Raw genomic sequence first — 21,243 nt, 5'->3', positions numbered from 1 at the left:
TTATATCAAGAATGAACTAAATTTATTAATACTTATTCAATAATTTTAAAATTATACAAATCCTAACATTGCTATCTAAAACAAAATAACACAAAGATAAGTAAAACAAATATACAAGTTTTATTTCTACACAATATCAACATCCCAAAATATAAAACAAAATTACAAATGACTTATTGGATAATTCATTCAACAAAAAATAAAAGCATATAAGAAATTTACAATCTTGAAATTTAATTTTATAATCTATTGTCAATTGTAGTGCGCACTCTATTTCAACTAGTTTGTAACCTTATGCATATACATAGATACACTTAAAAATATACAATAAGATGCATAATATGTTTACCAAAAAAAAAAAGATGCATCATATAATTCCTATATTTATAATTTAAATACTATTGATAATCATTTTTATATTTTGTTAACTCTTTAAAAAAATTTGTAAGGATATTATTAGGTATAAAATGTAAATTGTCCATGCTTTTTTTTTTTTTTTTTACGATTCATTTATTCTAGACTATTTGGTTTTTGTACTTAATAACTTACTTGAATGAATATTTATAATGTGGTCCCACATTTGATTCTAGAATTAAGAAATAAAACTATTTAAGAATAAATAATTTATGACACATGGCGCAAAATTGGAATTTTAATTTAAGTTTCTCTCAACTTCTCCTATTATTATATAAATAGATTTGAGATATACACTAAAGTTTGATTGTTTACTTATTTATACATTGTCTCTTTTATGAATATCATATCATTGTTAAGCAACACACACTTTAGAAAATATCATAATTTATTTTGAAAAGCCATTTATTTTGGACATAAATTGTTAAAAAATAGGTCTAAGCATTCGTAATTTATGTTAATTTGATACTTTGACTTCACTATTTTCACACTTGTGAATGTTTCTTACAAATGTCCACAATTTTAAATCTATGTTTTTAACTATACTGTAACCAGATTATCTTGGCATGCACTTTGTTATTTGATATCTAAAAACTTTACTCATTATAGAATGCTCAACCATTCATCTTTCAATTAATTTGCATGCAGTTATATAAATGTCTCAATTGTTTCCTTAAATCTCACAACAAACAATTAAACCTATATTGTCTTAATTTTTTTTTTTTTTACCAAAAAAAGTTTTAAAAAATGGTTCGGGTTCGGGTCGCAGTCACGGTCGGGTTGACCTGCAAAAAACACGGGTTAAGTCACGGGTCAACCCGTTTTTGCTTCGAGTAAAAAAAATGGGTTTGGGTCGAGTCAAAAAATTATGACCCGTTTTGCCATGTACCGAAACAACAATTCCAACAAGATTTTTATAAATATGTATGTTTGAGTTTGGATGAATCATATGAATAAAAGGCCTAAAATAATCGGTAGGGATTGTGCCTCGTGAAATAGTTGTCACGAATTTAAGATTGAGAAGACTAATGCATTTGCGTCTAGGCTGAGATTAGGTTGGTTTGGGTCAAGTTTACTCCCACCCGAACTTTGACCCAATAAAAATCGGGTTTGGCAGGAAGGAAACTGACCCAACCCAAATATTCGGGTATTGGGTTAGGTGATTGGGTCTCTTCTCTCCCAGCATTTTTTTTTTTTAATTTAAATTTAAGTATGTTCGGGTCTTTTCTTTCAAACTTGCCCTTTAAAATCTGTCTTTCTTTTATTATTATATTCAAACTTCCATATATTGGAAGGATCTCCACTCACTATGGTAATAAATATTAATGCATTTTTTCTTTACTAAGTTAAAGCGTGATTAGACTTTTTTTGTAGCTATTTTTATTTCAAAAACTTAACTTTTTAATTGAATGTCATTTAATTTCTAGTCTCCCTTATAAAAAGGTATAAATTTCTAAAACTACACTTAACTGTATTTATCGTTTTCAAGTACACATACACACTAGCCTCATCACACGAGCTTTGCACATGCGATGAGGCTTTTTTTATTTTTTAGGTTTCGTGAAATAATGTTTAAATGTAAGATAGAGGCAGTGTCCTAATTTTTAGGATTTTTCTCTACTTGAGAGTTGATAAAAGTTTGAAAGCCTAAAACTTAGGAAATTTTTTAAAATAGTACATTTCTCTTTTAACCAGTTTGTGTTTTTAAATTTAAAATTATCTAAGTAAAAAGATAGGGGGTATTTTAGAGAGATTAAGAATTTGTGTGAGGATATTTTAGTACGCAAAATGATGAAACCCAAATAAAAAATCCTCTTATTAGTAGTATAAATATATGTATATGTATATAAATATATATATATATATATATATCAAAAAATTGGAATACTAAATCTTCAATAACACGTACAAAAAAGCAGCTCTTAACCACAATTGACTCCTAGCATTTTTGGAATATTTTGATAAGTCAAATACAAATTTGTAACACGTCTTCTCAATCAAATTTGAAAAACTTATGTTGGTAACAGTTTTTGTTTTCTATTTTCAAAAATGTTTTTTTGGGAATATAAAGAAAAAAACAATTTTTGTGTATTTTTGAAATCAAAAAGATGTTTGGTTAGTTGAAATTAAAAAGATAGTTTTTTGAAGAAAAAATAGAAAATACTAAAATCTGTTTGTTACTAGGATTTGTACTCCAATGTTAACTCATTAAATGAGACAGATTCATTAAATTAAATGTGTATTTTTTCACTAACTTTTGAAAATTAGAAATTGAAAACAACCATTTGCATGTTTTCAGTTTCCTTCACAAATTGAGTTTTGAGAACAATTTTTGTTTTCTATCCATTTTGGGTTGCCAAACAAGTTTTTTAATCTCAAAATTAGAAAATAGTTTTTGAAAACAAAAAATAAATGGAAAAAACTGTTACCAAACATACTGTTTCTTAAAAAGTTTTTTTGAAAAACCTACTATTACCACAATACAAAAACTATTGGCTCCAAGAATTTTGAATTACTTTCAAATTCAAATACAAAATCTAGCTTATCTTTTTAATCAAATCTTAAAAAACGTAATACTTCTAAAATACAAACTTTATTGACTCCAAGCATTTTGGATTACTTTCAAATTCAACTGTAAATTCTAGCTTATCTTTTTAATCAAATCTTAAAAACCTACTACTTTCAAAATACAAACTTTATTGGCTCCAAGTTGTGATTTGGATTTATTTATTTATTTAATAAAATATTGTATTTTATTTTTAACAACTTGGTAACTGCTTTTTCCCCTTATTTTCTGTTTTCAAAAACAAATTTCTATTTTTGAGATTAAAAAACTTGTTTGGCAATACGAAATGGACAGAAAACAAAAATTGTTCTCAAAACTCAATTTGTGAAGCAAACTAAAAATATGCAAAAGGTTGTTTTTAGTTTTTAATTTTTAAAAGTCGATGAAAACAAGCATTTAATTTAATAAATCTGTCTCATTTAATGAGTTAGCATTAAAGTTCAAATCTTAGTAACAGCATATTTTAATATTTTCTATTTTTTCCTTCAGAAAACTATCTTTTTAATTTTAACTAACCAAACGTGTTTTTAATTTCAAAAATACAAGAAAATTATTTTTTCTTTATACTCCCCAAAACAAGTATTTGAAAATAGAAAACAAAAATGATTACCAAACAAAACCTTAGCTTTAGCTTCTCCAATAACACTTTTTTTTTTTTTTTTTTTTGTGCTTTGGTGGTAAAAACCTTTTTGCTAATAGTGGGCCCAACTACAAAAATGAAAAATATAATAAGTAAAAAAAATTGTTTTTTGGGCCAGAAGGGCCCGAGCCCTCTTGGGTCTGGCCCTAACTCTTGTGAAGTAACACCAAGTGTAACTTAAACCCATCTATATATATATATATAGAGAGAGAGAGAGAGAGAGAGAGAGAGAGATAGGTTCAAGTTACACCTAGTGTAACTCTCATAAAGTTACACATTTTCTAGACTGTAGATTTATAAGTGATCTAATAGCTAAAAAAAATCATTAAATGCTATTACTTTCCACCTCATTCATAATTAAGAGAAATTATTGTGTACTACCGTAATACTATAAATGCATATTCTTTTTTCTCACATGAATGGTGAATCCCACTAATTAAATTCATGGTGAGACTTACTATTTATGTGAGATAGGAAGTACGCATTTATGGTACTCCGGGAATACCTAAAAATTTTCCCATAATTAATACTAGCATTTTCTCTCTCTCTCTTGATTTATTGTTTTTCACTTGATTAAAAGGCATACTGCCATTTTTAACAACGTGCATTTCTATACTTGAAAAAAAAAAAAAAAAAAAACTATACAAGAAAAATATTTGAGATAGATAATCGGTGAGAAATAGAACAAGTTCAAAATTCTTATAAGACAAAATAAAAAATATATAAGCCAACAAACTAATATTGAAAGAAAAAATTGGGGCGGCATAGCGAATTGAATTATTGAAGAGTGAGGACCAAAGGTGAGGAAGCCATGACAAGAAGCAAAAAATAAAAAATGAAAAAAGAAAAAAGAAGTGCTGAAGTTAATTACATCACAAGTAGGAAGTGCAAGGATTGAGATCTGGTACAATTGCACAATCATGTTTGCCTCTCCCGTGAGAAGGAGAAAAAACAAAAGCAGATAGGTGTCAATTTTTTATTAGTGGTATAAGGAGTGGTGCACAATTTATGGTATAGAAATCGATGAAAATGTCCAACAATCAGTTGAACAACAGCTATGATCTCAAACGTATTCCTGTCCTTTCTCCTTTTTCTTTTTTTTTTTTTAAAAAAAATTAGATTATATAGTGCTTCTCTATTAAAAACACCTAGTGCCACACACACGCACAAAAACTAAAATTAATTATGGCATTTCAAGGCCATCCAGTCTTAGGCCTCCTAGTTCTTCTTGGCTTATTGACGAATGGTATTGCTGTTTCACCAAGCCATGGCATTGCTTCCCTCAACCGGACTAGTTTTCCCAGAGGTTTTACTTTTGGGACAGCATCAGCGGCTTATCAAGTAACTAAGTCACAATTTCCTCTATGTTTATTTATTGTATCATAGTTTTATAGCTGCAAATGTCCAGAGATGTCAAGCATATGATCAATATTATTACATGCACATATGTGCTCTTTCAAATTTCCAGTATGAAGGTGCTGTAAATGAAGATGGTAGAGGACCAAGTACGTGGGACACTTTTGCTCATAGATATACAGGTCTCTTTCTCTCTCTCTCTCTCTCTCTCTCTCCAACAATGTACAACTATCATCTCATTTAAAATTTTGAGTAACATGATTGTCTTATACACTTTTAGATTTATAAAATTTATTATGAATCATTATTATTAAAATTAAAGAAATACAGAATGAGGAGATTCTGTCATTTAAAAAATTAATAAAGGTAGGTAAATAAAGCAATGTAAATTGTGAAATTATATGGTAAAGACTACGAACACAATTCCAAAAATTGTAGGGATTTACAATTACAACAAACGTAGTGCTAGAGATATTTCAACTTTCATTATATTTAGCAAACAAACTTATATATCACTATTCACCAAAACATATTTCAAACATGACGTGGTTAAAGTCTACCGATCATATATATAGTCACATCCCTTTGTAGATTTTATGTTGTAAAAATTTTAGAACCTTTAGCATTTTCCTAAAAAAAAAAAATCACATAAACTATAGGGATTTACAGTTATAGTAATCAACTAAACTTAAGGAATGTACAACTGTTACAAATTAATTCATTGATTTGTAACGGGTGGTTTGGAGAGAATTAATGGCATGATATTTGGTAGCCCATTTTTAGCCAGTAAAGTTAATTTCGTGTACGGCCGGTATTTACCGTGCCGGAACCTTGGCCGGTACAGAAAATCTACTATTTCGTTCCGGCTAAAATACCGGCTTGTTCCGGCCATACCGGAGTAAATTCTGGATTTCGGCCGGTAATTTGATACCGGGCCGAAACCAAAACCTCCAAGGGAGGGCTTAGAAAAAGAATAACAAGAGAAGAAGAAGTTGATGCTTATTAAAATCTTTGAAAAATTTGCTCACAAGTCATTGCAGATCGGCCAAGCTGCTGCTGTTTCTCAGTTCACAGTTTCAAGTTTGTCGCCTCATCCCCATCTTTTCCTTGTTTTTTCCTTCGTGAATATCTATGCACATTTTGAAACTTGTGGTCTGATGGGAAGTGAAAGAGACTAGTCTTCTTGTACACTTTTTACCCATCCGATTGGACACGTGGCTTGGGGAGTACTTGTCTGCCCTCTGTACAATTTGAGAACAAAAGAAGTACTTACACTAGTGTGCATATTCAAAAAAATAAAAAAAAAAACAAAAACAAAAACAAAATCAAACAAACAAACTATGTTAATTGTACAATAATAATTTCTTTTTTAATGTATAAATAGTATACTTATTATTGATATTATAATTATAATTATTATATAATTAGCGATAATTTCAAAACGGTTCACCGATATTGAAATATATCATTCTATTAACAAAATCGGTATATCCTCCGATATAAAATTGACTCCCTTATTTTTAGTTGTACTTGAATTTGAATTACACTCGTTAGTCATTAGTTATCTTATTATCAAGATTGATCCTTTTCAAATGAAGAAGATCATTTTTCTTACCTCACCTCATGAACCAAACAAACAAACAGTGTGCGTGTTGATAAAAGGCTAGGAAATTGAGATAACTATGAGGATTTCAAGAGTTTAATAGGAATAAATCGAAGCATGTGGTATTAGACAAAGCAAAATAGCTGCTCAATTTTATGTACAAGTAGTGGCATTATAAAATTCTTTTTACTTCTTCCTGTTTTACACTGGCCTTAACTTTGTCTACGGAACCAACTCCAAGAGACTGGAGTATACGCTCTTGCTTGCCTGAGCTTCTATATATTGTGAAAACCTGCGGGCAAATTAGTATTGTAAACGTAATGCATATGATCATTTAGCTTGTGAAATTTTTTGTGTAATTTTTGTGTCTGAAGGTTTACTAGTATTGGAAAATGATGAAAAGAAAACTATGAACATGTCAAAATAAGTAAGAAACTTAGAAACCACCTCACACCTTTGGTGTGATAGTTACTCCACAAGTATAAGTGCTTGTGGGGTGTGATGATGAAAAGAAAACTATGAACATGTCAAAATAAGTAAGAAACTTAGAAACCACCTCACACCTTTGGTGTGATAGTTACTCCACAAGTATAAGTGCTTGTGGGGTGTGATGATGAAAAGAAAACTATGAACATGTCAAAATAAGTAAGAAACTTAAAAACCACCTCATACCTTTGGTGTGATGGTTACTCCATAAGTATAAGTGCTTGTGGGGTGTGAGGGGTAAGGGTTGGGGTTCCAGTCTCCTAGAAAGTGCTTCACTCACATATACACTTAGATTAGATTAGAGTAGAATTCTATCTATCTAAAAAATAAATAAATAAGGAGAATCCTAAATGCAAAACCCACTATTTATGTTTTACTAGAATTCATTTTAGTTCTTTAACTTTCCTTTTCATTCATTTCAGTCATCTAGATTTCAAGTTTATTCAATTAAGGCCTCTCCATCAACTTCTATTAAAATTTGTTGTTAATTGTCCAAATTTTTAATTTTTTTAACAAATTTTTTTAAATTAAAAAAATCCAATTAATAATTGAAAAATATTTTTCAGAAACTTTTTTTTAAAAAAATTTAATAAAATTTGATTGAGAGATCTTCATAGAATAAAATTGAAAAATAGAGGACTAAAATGAATGAAAGTAAAGTGAGAGGATTGAAATGAATTGCAGTAAAACTTAGAGGGTTTGTTTTGCATTTCAGCTCATGAGAAACTGCCTTCTTTTCATAGAAAAACTAGGAAAATAAAGGAGTTGAATGTTGTAACTCTTGACTAGCCATTTGGTATGGATGGTTGCCCACCTTTAAATATATAATATTTAATTTAAACCAAGAAATAATTCATTTCAATTTGGGAGAATCTTAATGAGTGTTTGGATCCGGATGAAATGCACGTTTTGCGTTTTGCATTTTACCTTTTTTTTTTTTCCCCTGCACACGTTTCTGTTTTAGGGGACAAGAGCACTATTTACGCATTGTTGAGTACTGTTCATGCATTGTTTAGCACTGTTCACGGGTTAAAAAAATATTAAAATGGGTCCCACAGTACTATTCACACATTTAAAAATTATTTTGTTACAGTGTTTTCAGTTTCAGCAAAAATAAGTTGTATCCAAACGGACCCTTAATGTTGTGAGTTTAGTTAAGACCCTTGTAATTCAATTGGTCGATACTTGCTAATGTTTTCAAATGAGATATTTAGAATTCAAATCCCCTCTCCTCCAACTGTCAAATTATCAAAATAAATAAATTTTTTATGACTGTTTATGTGTTGTAACTCGTAAACCCGATGTTGCAATTTGTCTATATTAGTATTTGTTAGTTTGTGAATAGAGTTTTTTTCTTTCTTTCTTTCTTTCTTTCTTTTGGAAGCAAACACTTTTAGTCAAAATTTTTTTTTTTTTTTTTTTAAATGGGAACTTATAATCTAATTTAGTAAGGCAATACACATGTTTTTTGGGATAAAATTTGCCTGCAAACTTGGTTATAGCCTAAAGCTATAACTCGCCTCAAAAAAATTAGCAGGCTACATGTTTTAAAAATATAACTGATAAATTGCATATTTTTATGCACTTAACACACATGTCAAATTTTGTGTCAATTAAATGTCAATTACTATTCAATCCATAAATGTATTTTTTATGCATAATTTGAAACTACACAATTTATTTTGTTTCAAAAATAGCAAAAAAAGAAGTCAAAGAAAGAAGAAGAAGAACAACAATGACAGCAAGAGCAACGACAATGTAAACAATAAACCTTCACATTCCTATTTTTTGGTATTTAATTTTCTTCATTTTCCCCTATTTCCTTCCTTTCTTCCACAACTGATCTCTAAAGCCTAAACTAGAAATAAGTGTACATGTTATGGTGATCAGGCTCAAGTACTAGTTCCATTTTTTTCTTATGGCTATAATTACTAGTTCCTAAATAGTAAAAAAGAGAAAAAAAAATCCTTACAATTAATGAAATTGCAGGTAAGATAGCGAATGGAAGCAATGGAGACATAGCTATCGATCAATATCATCGCTACAAGGTATATATGTTGTTCCACGTTCATACTAAAAATTGGAAAGAAAACCACACATATTATTCAGCTCCTAATTAACAAGAGTTTTGTAGCACAAATGCATAGTTTTGTTTCCTTTATAAAGAGAATTGGGGTTCTTTTCATCCTTTCTACCGTTGTTATATATATATATATATATATATATGTGTGTGTGTGTGTGTGTGTGTGTGTGTGTGTGTGTGTGTGTTTGCTCCTAATTTGCCATTAACTTTTGTGTTTTGACTTTTTTTACATTTAGGGCCCAAATATGTTTGCCACATGTACTAATATATAATAAAATTTTGGCACATGTTTTTTTCTAATTATTGAGCATATCTAACCAAATACAAGATAATTACAATATAAAAAATTATCATTTCAAATTTTTCTAACAAGTTATATATGCTTTGTGATTAAACATTATAGGGAGATGTTCGGATTATGAAAAAGATGGGCTTAGATGCATACAGATTCTCCATCTCATGGTCTCGAGTACTGCCAAGTAAGATTATCCTTTTCATAATCCCATAAAAGGTTAGAACCATCCAATGAGATGAACATAAAAATGGGTACATCAAGTACACATCTTAGACTGGAATGAAATGACTATTGTTTTGTGACAAATTATGTTCCTAACAATCTCCTCTTTGAGACTAATTTCAGAAGGAAAACTATCTGGAGGCGTGAATAGGGAAGGAATCAAATACTACAACAAACTAATCAATAGGCTCCTTGCCAGAGGTCATGAATGATTCTTAAATTCTATCACATGTCATCAACTTATCATGCGCTATTAATTCATTGTTGTTTGCTATGATTGAATGCAGGTATACAGCCCTTTGTGACCCTGTTGCACTTGGATCCTCCTTAGACACTAGAAGATGAGTACGGTGGTTTTTTGAGTCCTCATATTGTGTAAGTGGTTACCTTATGATTAATCATTTTATTCATCTGAATTCAAATTAGTTTACATTTCACAAATTTTATTGTGATTATGATCTCTAAAATTCAAATTGATGACCCATTTTGAAGATAAGGAATCAAACGGGGGCCCTTTTTTATTATTGTTTTTAATTAATGACTTATTTGTGAAGTTGCTAGCTCATTGTCTTTTAGAATTATTGAGTTTGATATCATTTGTTAAGAATTTATCATCGAATTTTTTTAATGTGAGACCATGATATGATACATTAACGTAATATTAACCCACAATTCCAATCCAATATGTTCCACTAAAATGAAATGCTTTTGAAAAATGAAAAATATTAAAACTAACATTGAGATTGGAAATAATTACAAAGAATGACTAAATTGAAAATATATTAAAGATAAAGGATTGAAATGAGAAACATGGAATTCACATGATTGAATTGAAAATTTGTAAAAGTTAGAAAGTGTAATTTCTATAATTTGTAATTTAGTCATTATTTATATCAATCACTTATAATAATAATAATAATAATTTGTAATTTGTAATTTGTATGTTTCCAATACAGATTGGAGACATACAAATTCAAATCTCCTTTCTCCTAACTATAGAATTATATATATATATATATATATATATATCTTAAATAAAAGATAGCTTTTGCTCTATGGATAGTTAGGCCTTCTAGATCTATAATTGAATCATGCTATAAATGACATGCTCACGTACAAATGCACAATTAATTAGTGTAATGTCAATTATTAAATAGTTTGGATACTTTTGCATGTTTATGTTTAGGAATGATTTTCGGGATTATGCTGAGCTTTGCTTTAAAGAATTTGGTGATCGTGTCAAGCATTGGATCACACTAAATGAACCATTGAGCTACACCAATGCTGGTTATGTTATGGGGACATCACCTCCAGGCCGGTGTTCTAGTTGGCAACAGTTAAATTGTACCGGTGGAGATTCTGGGACAGAACCATATTTGGTATCACATAATCAGCTTCTTGCTCATGCATCCGCGGTCAAAATTTACAAGCAAAAGTATCAGGTTCCACGCACCAAATTGCTTTTATGTTTATTTTACTACTTTTTTCTTTTGCAGTGATGATAAACTTAGATAAATTTACAAGTTCAACTTATTTTCAGTATTAGTAATTGATTAAGCATTTATCTTTCCTGTTAGTGTGCAAGTGGATTAACTCTTTGTATTGAAAACTTATGAATTAATTTGTTAAAAGTAGACAAAAATACAATTCCATTAGCTTGAGTGTGTCTTTATAAATAAGCAAGCTTTCGCTATGTGCAGCAAGTACAGAAAGGCATTATGGGTATATCCCTAAATACAGACTGGTATGTGCCATTTTCTAACGCAAGGCATGACCATGATGCTGCGCTAAGAGCCCTTGATTTCAAGTTTGGGTGGTAAGTATACTAAAACTGCTTGACTCTTTGTTTTGGACATCTATTTCACTGTTTGCTAGTCATTTACAAAGAATAGAAACACCTTTGCTAGTTTAATAAAGACTTAAAATTTTGTGGTTTGTGCTAGGTTTATGGATCCCTTAACCAATGGTGACTATCCACATAGCATGCGATCTCTAGTTGGCGACCGATTACCCAAATTCACAAAAGACCAATCCAAGCTAGTGAAAGGGTCATTGGATTTTCTAGGGCTAAACTACTATACTGCTAATTATGTAGCCGATGCACTTCACTCCAAAGTTGAACACGCAAGCTATATAACAGATTTAAGAGCTAATATTTCTTGTACGAACTCAAACATTTGGACCATGATTCTGATTTTCTTATGTAACTCATACGTACTAACAAGACCTTGCTTTTTTTTTTCTTTTCTTTTGTTGAGGCAGTTGAGTGCAATGGCATCCCATCGGTCCAAAAGTGCGTATGAAATTGAACATACATAAGATTGATACAGATCTTAAGATGATTAAACAGTTTGATTCAATTTTTTTTTCTTTTATATAATTCTTAAATAGTTTAATTTTCTCACAACTTATGGATATATATATATATATATATATAAAATAAAATAACAATTTAGTTATTTATTAGCATCCTTATCTGAGGTAGTATGATAATCAAAGAAAAGTAATTAAGTGAAACAAATGTCATTTATCAAATTTTGTGTGGTTTGCATAGATTTTTAAGATCATTGAGTTTCTAAAAATGTCACGGGTCATATATTATTAAAAATTGAAAAGAATTAAATAAATTAATAAGTCTTTTTTTTTTTTTTTTGAGAAAGAATAAAATAAGTCTTGTAATTCAACTAATTGACACATTTTAATATTTCTTGTGAAAACATCGAGAGTTCAAATGTTAACTATCAATTATAAAGCAAACAAACAAACAAACAAAAGGATTTAAAAGGGAAGATAGCTAAAAGTCTTTGAATCAAAAGGAAAGAACTATGTAATCCAACTTAGAATTTTTTTTTCCAATAAAAATATTTCTAAAATAGATCATTAATATAGGAAATTGTAAGGACACGATTCCTTTGCGGCCCATTAACATTTTTGGGCTCACACAATAAAGGTCCCTCACAATATGATTTGTAGAGAGTGGGCTTGAAAAGCTAGCCGCTGGTCAAGGGGCGATGCCCGGTCATGGTTTTAGAGGAATTCATGTAGAAAAAAGGAGTTGGGCTTGAACATTTAAGCCCTAAGGCGTCGCACCCTCTGGGATGGGACTCCTCGGAGTTGATCCGAGGATCATTGAGGTCTTATCCTGGTTACCCAACGACGGACTTTCTTCAGTGAAGTCCGGTGTTGTTGAGATGTTTTCCCCCATGTAGTCTTTCTTTTTCTGAGGTGGGATGGGACTCCCCTTCAGATTTACTTACTTTCTTCTTTTATACTAGCTTGCATTCGCTGTCCTTCGTCCACGTGTAGGGTCAATCTTTACAAGAACTGACATTTGTCCCATCAGTCCAATCCCGGAATTGTTGGGGATGGTTTGATAAAGCTAAAGAGTACGGCTCTGTCAGGGGCAGCGCATTGAATGGCAATGAGAGCAGCTTTCCCGGATATTCTTAGATTCTCTTTTAAGCTTGGCCCTATACCGGTTTTATCCTTCTTCTTTTGGTGAGGTTTTGGATCTGCCGAGGACTGAGTTGTCCTCGGCTGCACCACAAAAATGTTTGGTGCTCTGCATTGTAGAGCTTGGGCCGTAGTTCTCCTCGGCTCGGGCCTTTGGACTCTCTAAGGACAAATGGGCCTGGTCCATGAATTATTGGGCCCCACAATAGCCCCTCAAAACCCTTCTATCCGACTTCCGGGTTGGAAAGGAGGGTTTTGGCAAACCCGGACCCTTAATATGGCTTGTTTAGTTCAACCCCGCATTTATGTGAGCGGTTTTCCACCTGTCCAGGAAGTTAGCCGGTTTTCAAGGGATTTCGTTTAATCTGCTCGTGATCTACTCCTGCCGCTTGGCTGTCCCAGACGCGCCCTTAATGAATCCCCTTTACGAGGCTCATTTATGTCCGGCGGCTCATCTGATAAGGTGGGGAAATGGAACGGACGCCTCTTTTTCTTCAGATTCTTTTGGAAACTTGAATGCATTTAATACCCTCCGTTTTGCCCTTCCTATAAGAAGGCAAGCAGGAGGCCATCACTTTCGTGCAGACTCCTTTCCTTCCTTCTGAGATCTGAAACCCGTAGCCTCCTTTAGCGTCTGCTTAGCCCGTTTGTTATACACCATATCAGTATACGCCTACCATAACGAATGATGAAGGAACCATGCCCCTCCTCAAAACACCATGTTCTGATAAAGCTTGAAATGGCTCGATCAGGGCAAGGATGGCGCAGACATAAGATCTGTCCCGCCTCTCTTTCAGCCAAAATCCGAAGCAGGGGCTCGTCACGTCGAATTCTCGGCGTGACTGAGTCGAGAACACCTAATACCAGCACCACCCGGCTCCTCACGAGCGTACCTAACATGGCACCAGTGTGTTAGGAGTCAGGGCTGAGGCAGGGGCGAAGTGCTTCTGCTTCTCCCTCTCTTTGCTCACTGGTGCCCTCCTCCGCCTTCCTCTTATAGTCTTCCCAGCACCAGTTCCGCCCTGGTGCTGTCCTTCTCCCTCTTTTGCTCCTCTCTTTATCTTTTCATCTCTCCCCCTCTTCTTCTCCTCCTTCTCTTACTCATGTCCTCCATCTTCTTCATTCATCTCCTCCATCTTCTTCATTGATTTCTTCCTTACTATTTCCTTCTTCTTCATTCTTTTTTTTTTTGAAGTGAGTTCTTCTCTTAGTATGAGCAACAATGAGGCAGAGATTGGAGAGACTTTGAAGACAAGTTTAAAAGGCGCTTGACCGTTTGCTTATCTGTACTGTGGATGTTAGTGCTGCTTCGGCAGCCCCTCTTTTGTATAGGCTTGTTGAAGCCCCTTTTTGTACATTGTAATAATTTTTCATATTAATAAAAGTTGTTTCTATTTCATTTTGCATGTTTTGTCTCTGTTTTATAAATTTGCAAGCGCCGCTCGGCACAATAATATAGCATCTAGATCAATGTCAACTAAGACCAAAATACTTGATAATAAAAAGATGTCGCCATAACTCTAATAAAAATGCTTGGCATAATAAGGCCGACCAGTGAAAAGTAATAATTACCCATGCTAGCCGAGGAGAGAACTGAAGGCTTGATGCCGTGTGAGAAATAACCATTTGAAGACATATCACCCACCAGATGAACAGCCCTCTTAGGCCAATGAATACTGGGGCGTTCTAGCACCTTCCTTACACCTTCGTTGGGCCTAACCCTTTAGGGTGTTTAAGCCGTGGATGAAGTGACCTGACCTTTTTATCAAGTAGCCCATCTTGCGAAATTCAAACCTTTTCTTATCCGAGTAGTTGGTTTCCCCGTAGGCTTGGGTCCGAGGAACGTACAACGCCTTGGTTCCGTCCAAAACTTGTAGTAATAGGAATTTTTGTACTTGGTTTCCCCATAGGCTTGATTCCGAGGACCATACAAGACCTTGGTTCTGTCCAAAACTTGTAATAATAAAAAATTTTGTACTTGGTTTCCCCATAGGCTTGAGTCCGAGGACCATACAAGGCCTTGGTTCTGTCCAAAACTTGTAATAATAAAAAATTTTGTACTTGGTTTCCCCATAGGCTTGAGTCCGAGGACCATACAAGGCCTTGGTTCTGTCCAAAACTTGTAATAATAAAAATTTTTGTACTTGGTTTCCCCATAGGCTTGAGTCCGAGGACCATACAAGGCCTTGGTTCTGTCCAAAACTTGTAATAATAAAAATTTTGTACTTGGTTTCCCCATAGGCTTGAGTCCGAGGACCATACAAGGCCTTGGTTCTGTCCAAAACTTTATGCTCTTTTTACGCACTTGGTCTTTCCTCAAGTATCTCACAAGTTTCCGAGCAGGAGGTTGTCCTCGGCAACGGTTATTCCCCGGCGTGGGCCGTAGTCCGTGGGCCTCCATGTAGAACGGGCCCGGGACGCGAATTTATTAGGCCCACAGATTTAGAGGCATTTCCGTAGTCTTTGGTCACGCGGTACTTTTTGGCGTCCCGGTGTTCGAGGTGCGCCTTCACGAGGCTCCTTTAATCTCAGGGTTGCAGACGACATTGGAAATCGAGCCGGAGACATTTTGTCTGTAGCGTTCCTTGGGACGCTGCGTGAATTAAATGCCATCACCTCATCTTTTAAATAAATAGGAGAGAAAGTTGCTTTACCTTCGCACAAATCCTTCAGTCTCCTCTCCTAGTACATCATGTTTGAGGCGAGGATTGGGGCAAAGGAGCTCTCTCCGCCACAAAGGCGCCGTGTCTTCCTGAGACTCCAGATAGTGAGGTACGGGCAAAGGAGGCATAGACTCAAGAGAATATTCCAGTTCGAGAGAGGGGAAAGGATGTTTCTCCCTCTTTTAGTCAAAATCCGAAGCAGGTTCTGGTCATGCCAGATTTTTGGTATGTCCGAAGAAGGAATTTCCGCCATCAGCGCCGTCTGCCTTGTAGCAGGCAAATTTCTGCGGGGGCTTCCCAATTTCCGGCTCCCTGCATCTTTTCTGTAGATGGTGTTAGCCTGAGGTCAGGTTCTTTGGCTGCCTGAGTTATGGGCATGTAGAAGCGTCGAGGAATAGTTTCCTTAGACGACATCTTGGAACAGTAGCCAATCTCTCCTCTGAGCTATCTCCTCGGCATCATCTTCACTCTTTTGTACTTTTCTTTTGCTTACGCAGTTAACTCTAGTGTAAGCTTGTTTCAGCTTTTATTGTACATTGTACTGTTCTTTTGTCTTAATAAAAGATGTGTTTATTTCTTTATACATACTTTTCTTTTTTTTTCTTTTTTTTCTTTTTTTTTTTTTTTGCAACAACCACTTTGGGCCTGAATATTAAGTCTAAGCCTGCCTTTAACAATATTCTGGGCAGAAGAATACTTTAACACAAATCCTTACTAGTTTAAACTCGCAAATATTATCAAGTATAACAATGGTAATCCTCAATAGATTAAATTCATGGAACTAACCGGGATAGCTGTTGAGTGCTGTGCGATGCACGCTAGACCAATTCCCGAGAACGATAAACTCTAAACAATTCGTCCGAGATGATAGTCGAGTAGCGAAGGACTTTGTGCTTTCGGGTAATATGCTGTACCGTATCGCACCATTCCCTTTGGCACGGGGGATCCGAGGGTAGACCGGGGAACCCGTGCAATTAAGGGATTGACCCAACTGTTAACGAGGAGTTCTCTTCGGATGGATCTTAAGGTTTATGTGCCATAGTACTTGGTTTCCCCATAGGCTTGAGTCCGAGGACCATGCAAGGCCTTGGTTCTGTCCAAAACTTATGATCTTTCTATGTACTTGGTTTCCCCATAGGCTTGAGTCCGTGGACCATGCAAGGCCTTGGTTCTGTCCAAAACTTATGATCTTTCTACCCCATACTTGAGGTTGCAAGGACTTGTAGTCCCCATAGGCTTGAGTGGACCATGCAAGGCTTGGTTCTGTCCAAAACTTATGATCTTTTTATGTACTTGGTTTCCCCATAGGCTTGAGTCCGAGGACCATGCAAGGCCTTGGTTTCTGTCCAAAACTTGTAATTTTTATGTACTTGGTTTCCCCATAGCTTGAGTCCGAGGACCATGCAAGGCCTTGGTTCTGTCCAAAACTTATGATCTTCTTTATACTTGGTTTCCCCATAGGCTTGAGTCCGAGGACCATGCAAGGCCTTGGTTCTGTCCAAAACTTGTAAGATTTTTTTTATGTACTTGGTTTCCCCATAGGCTTGAGTCCGAGGACCATGCAAGGCCTTGGTTCTGTCCAAAACTTGTAAGATTTCTTTTATGTACTTGGTTTCCCCATAGGCTTGAGTCCGAGGACCATGCAAGGCCTTGGTTCTGTCCAAAACTTGTAAGATTTTTTTATGTACTTGGTTTCCCCATAGGCTTGAGTCCGAGGACCATGCAAGGCCTTGGTTCTGTCCAAAACTTATAAGATCTTTTTATGTACTTGGTTTCCCCATAGGCTTGAGTCCGAGGACCATGCAAGGCCTTGGTTCTGTCCAAAACTTGTAAGATTTTTTTATGTACTTGGTTTCCCCATAGGCTTGAGTCCGAGGACCATGCAAGGCCTTGGTTCTGTCCAAAACTTGTAAGATTTTTTTAGTACTTGGTTTCCCCTGAGTCCGAGGACCATGCAAGGCCTTGGTTCTGTCCAAAACTTATGATCTTTTTATGTACTTGGTTTCCCCATAGGCTTGAGTCCGAGGACCATGCAAGGCCTTGGTTCTGCCCAAAACTTATGATCTTTTTATGTACTTGGTTTCCCCATAGGCTTGAGTCCGAGGACCATGCAAGACCTTGGTTCTGTCCAAAACTTATGATCTTTTTACTTGTTTTATTTTTCAACCACCAGCCCCTACACCAGGGCGGGGACAGTTGGCCTGAGGCTGGAAGCCCCTAGAGACGCCCGCGCCCTTAGCACTGTGAGGCGTAGCCCCTAGCAGAAGTTTACGTCGGAGCAACAACTATATGTCGCCGGAGACGGAGGAGATCCCAGAAATTTCTGCTTGCCAATGAGTTGATATCACCGCCACCTGCGCCGGCGCGCAAGCCTTCCCACAGACGGCGCCAATTGTAAGGACACGATTCCTTTGCGGCCCATTAACATTTTTGGGCTCACACAATAAAGGTCCCTCACAATATGATTTGTAGAGAGTGGGCTTGAAAAGCTAGCCGCTGGTCAAGGGGCGATGCCCGGTCATGGTTTTAGAGGAATTCATGTAGAAAAAAGGAGTTGGGCTTGAACATTTAAGCCCTAAGGCGTCGCACCCTCTGGGATGGGACTCCTCGGAGTTGATCCGAGGATCATTGAGGCCTTATCCTGGTTACCCAACGACGGACTTTCTTCAGTGAAGTCCGGTGTTGTTGAGATGTTTTCCCCCATGTAGTCTTTCTTTCTCTGAGGTGGGATGGGACTCCCCTTCAGATTTACTTACTTTCTTCTTTTATACTAGCTTGCATTCGCTGTCCTTCGTCCACGTGTAGGGTCAATCTTTACAAGAACTGACATTTGTCCCATCAGTCCAATCCCGGAATTGTTGGGGATGGTTTGATAAAGCTAAAGAGTACGGCTCTGTCAGGGGCAGCACATTGAATGGCAATGAGAGCAGCTTTCCCGGATATTCTTAGATTCTCTTTTAAGCTTGGCCCTATACCGGTTTTATCCTTCTTCTTTTGGTGAGGTTTTGGATCTGCCGAGGACTGAGTTGTCCTTGGCTGCACCACAAAAATGTTTGGTGCTCTGCATTGTAGAGCTTGGGTCGTAGTTCTCCTCGGCTCGGGCCTTTGGACTCTCTAAGGGCAAATGGGCCTGGTCCATGAATTATTGGGCCCCACAGAAATTATCTTATATTGATTTTAGTTTGATTAGAAAAATCCATAAATAATTTGACAACAAATTGTAGTATTTTGTTGGATATTCTTATAACAAACTTCATTTTCTTTTAAGTGTTTAAATTCAATAAGTTTTGATTTAAATCCTCCTTTTACACCCTATAATAAAATAATGGCACATCAATTTTTTTTTTTAAATGGCAAAATTTGAAATACTACACGCATTTACAAATTACAGATGCTATAGGTTGAAACACTCTCTAAAATAATAATAATAATAATAATAATAAACCAAAAACAACCCAATGCCATAGAAATATAATTGGAGAACAAACCGGGAACGCCAGCTACTAGGAGAAGCCGCCGAAATTCTCTATAGCTCTAGATTTTGATATTAACATAAATTAACGTCTTTTCATTAATCCTAAAAATAGACACATACAGTACGAAAAATGCAACGAAATGTGAATAACTAACAATATCCCATAGCATTTGAAGAAAAAGATTTCAAAGCAAATTATGTAATCCCTAAGGGTTAACAAAAAGACATTAATTTTTTTTTTTTTTTTTCTGATATGAAAAGACATATTAATTCATGATAACTCTGAAGCTTTTGAGAATCTCCAGCTGCTTCTCCTACCGGTTGGTGCTTCTGGTCAGTTCCCTGATGGGTTCTATGGCGTTGGGGTTTTACCCTGTTCTTTCTTGTTTTTTATATTTTTATCTAAAAACTGAACAATCGAGATTAATAGGATTTTCTGTTGTTAACTTGTTATCGTGTGTGATATTCCCTATTCTCCCATTTGAAAAGAAACAAAAAAAAGATGTGGCATCATTTCATTAATTAGAGGCTGGAAAAAGAGAGTTTTATACCAAATCTTTACTGAAGTTTAACTTTTTTATTATAATCACATTCAGGCTGCTTCAGAATGGCTCCGTCTCTATCCAAAAGGAATTCGAGACCTTCTATTATACATAAAGAGAAAGTACCATGACCCACAAATTTTCATTACCGAGAATGGTAATTTTCTTTTGAACTTTTTAATTATGATCACATAAAGTTATGGTGCTAGCCATAGAAATATAAAATTTGAAAGGAATGGTAGTTTGATTTACATCTGAAACTAAAAATCTACCACAATATTATAGGAACTGATGAGTTCAATGATCCTACATTATCGCTTGAGGAAGCCCTAGCAGACAACTATAGAATTGATTATTTCTATCGCCATTTTCAGTATATTCATAGAGCTATCAAGTAAGTAAAGAAGACCGCTCTCTTTCAAATCTAACACTAATATGACTTTATTACTACTAATATCAATATGTCATATTAACAATTATGAATATTATTGTGTCTAAAGTCCAATTGATCCTTTTTTTTTCTTCTTTTTTTCTAATGTAGGGATGGTGTTAATGTGAAGGGATATTTTGCATGGTCATTATTGGACAACTTTGAATGGAATTTAGGTTACACCATTCGGTTTGGCATCAACTATGTAGACTACAAAAATGGATTGAAAAGACATCCCAAACTGTCTGCCCTCTGGTTTAAGAAATTCCTCAAGAAATAAGATGAAAAATTAATGACTATTCTCATTTCTTTTCTATCATACCATCTCCAAATATAGACTTGAAGTTCATTTCTTTTCTATCTTCTTTTTTTTTTTCTTTATTCTTTTTAAGAAATTTTTTTTCTATCTTCTATAGTGTCTGTAATTTATAATAAAAATAAAATAAAATAAATGTCTCCATTTTCAAACTCGAATGTTTCTTAATTAAATTACAACTTTAGATCATGTAAAAGTCCAATGTTGCACTTATTGTTTCCCAAATTTTTTTTTTAAAAAATATTAAATGTAATTACTTCTTTTTTTCTAGAAACTAAATGTAATTATTAAGATAGTTAGCTATAAATGAAACTTATAATAAACATTTCAATTAACTAAAAAAATTCCTCCGATTAAAATTATATTATTAAACTTTTTTTTAAAGATCTAATAAAATTTTGATTATTTACTTTTACAAATTTTTATTTTTATTTTTTTCATACTCTTAGTATTTTTCGTTCAAATTATGTGGTACTCAAAAATGTCATGTATCTTGGTATGTACGTCACTTTTTATTGTTCCTTTTATATTTTGTAGTTATAACTACGTATTTGGTCTCTATTATTTATATCAAATTTCAATCTGGTATCTAACATTTCAGTGTTGTATTTATTTAGTCCTATTGTTATTTCTTGTGATAGTTTTTAGACCCCTTAAAAACACAATTGGATAATTAACCTAGGTAATTAGCCAAGTTGT

The 21,243-nt window shown here is 34.3% G+C and overlaps 1 pseudogene; it reads left to right on the top strand.

Annotated features, from left to right (window-relative positions):
• The first annotated feature begins 4,792 nt into the window (after window positions 1-4,792).
• LOC115994347 lies at window positions 4,793-20,520 on the top strand (annotated as a pseudogene).
• The last annotated feature ends 723 nt before the right edge of the window (window positions 20,521-21,243 follow it).

Source organism: Quercus lobata, chromosome 1 (genome assembly GCF_001633185.2).
Source record: "Quercus lobata isolate SW786 chromosome 1, ValleyOak3.0 Primary Assembly, whole genome shotgun sequence".
NCBI classification, from domain to species: domain Eukaryota; kingdom Viridiplantae; phylum Streptophyta; class Magnoliopsida; order Fagales; family Fagaceae; genus Quercus; species Quercus lobata.
The sequence above is the reverse complement of the archived record's forward strand: the minus strand, read 5'-3'. Positions and strand labels throughout refer to the sequence as shown.